We start from the raw sequence: 1,738 nt of genomic DNA, 5'->3' as shown, positions 1-1,738 counted from the left end.
GTTCACAACACGTTTAGGCGAAAGAAGAAAAAAAAAAGAACTACATATTGTACACAATGAGCATTTCGATTTAATATTGTATTATATATATATCTCGATACTTGATCACACATGTACACACACACACTCACACACACGGAAGACGGTTGGAAAGAGCACCTCTCAGCTGTTTTCAATAGCATCGCACTTGTTCCTGTTTTTTAAATATCGAACTTACCAACTGATTCTTTCACTTCTCCCCCACTTTATTATTGTGAAATTACAACGATTCACCCACGATTGTAACGACGCTTTGTAACGGGTCGACAGCTTCGTTCGTCATCGCGCATATATTTTTTGTTCTTGTAAAGTTTCAACTCTCTTGTACATTTCATCGCGGAGACCTTTCGTTTTTTTCCTTTTAATCCTTCGCGCGGATTTTTATTCGTTCAGGACGCGTCCGTTTCGAGGATGGTAAAGATTGTGTTGTCGAGGACACGAGATTTGTTTTTCTTTTATAAAGGGATCCATTCTTCTCGCCGCGGAGAAATTTGTTCCGTGAAACCTCCAATTAGGGCGGTCCGCGCGTCGTTTCTCGACGCAAGGGGAACGTCTCTTCATCTAAATCGCTTTTTCACGAGTCGTGTGTATATATATATAATTGTTCATCACCTCGACGGGGGGATTCACCGTTCGAGAATTGTATAAAAAAGAAAAGAGAGAGAAAATTTCGCCAAGGTTTTTTAAATTCGACGTTTCGCGCGCAAACATTTCCCACGTTTGCATACATCCGAGGAGATGAGAGAGAGAGAAGGAGAAAAGAAAGAAGGAAAAGATGAAGTTCGTTGCGTGTTGCATTCTCGTAACCGATAGGTAATTTATAAACGTAAGAATCGAGTTGGTACCTCAACCGTGTACAATGTATAATATTTTGTTAAACTTAGGTGTTAAATGTGTAGAATTCTAAAGGTTAATGAAAGAAAGACAGACAAAACGAGAGGAACAGGGAAAGAAAAGGAAAGAAGGGCAAACCACACGCAGAAAGCAAAACTCGAGCGTCCGTCGCGATTTTGTACAAACAAACAAAGAAAAGGAAACAGGAAAAAAGAAAGGAATTGTTGGGGAAACGAGGGAAAAAAAAAGAAAATGGTAACGGTAAAGAGCAAAAAAATAAAAGAAAGAAAGAAGAGGAAGAACATAGCCGCTTTCTTTGTAAGATATTGTAAATAACGATTTATTAACGAGGTTAAAAAGAAAAAAGAAAAAATGGAACGATAAGAGATTGACAAATTCTTAGGTAACCCTTTCTCTCTTTCTCTTTCTTCTTAACGCGCGAGGACTTGCTTGGTAATTGTTGTGGGCTAGGTGTAAACGCGACTGGTTCACGAATGAGAGGAAAATGAACGGGAACTGAAAGGAAAGAAGGAAAAGAAAAAGGTGCAAAAGGGAAGCGCGTGAGACGCGCTCTGCTTATCGGATGTTTTACAGCGATGTGTTTGTTTATCCCTTGGTTGCTTTGGCTCGACACACAGAATATTCGAGAGAGAGAAACGAAACAACGAAAGATTCGTGTTTTGTCCCTTTGACAAGTAAATTCGATCGATTCAGGTTTCACCGGTTACACTCGTGGCGAACAAAATACACGTAGCAAAAAAAAAAATTATCGTGTTCCTCCCCTAATCGTGCGAATTCGATCTTTTCGGAAATCGCTGAGAGGGAAGCTGCCCGTTTTTGGAGCCGCGAAACAGGGAAATAGAAC

This window comes from Habropoda laboriosa, unplaced genomic scaffold (genome assembly GCF_001263275.1).
Source record: "Habropoda laboriosa isolate 0110345459 unplaced genomic scaffold, ASM126327v1 scaffold20, whole genome shotgun sequence".
NCBI lineage: Eukaryota > Metazoa > Arthropoda > Insecta > Hymenoptera > Apidae > Habropoda > Habropoda laboriosa.
The sequence above is the reverse complement of the archived record's forward strand: the minus strand, read 5'-3'. Positions refer to the sequence as shown.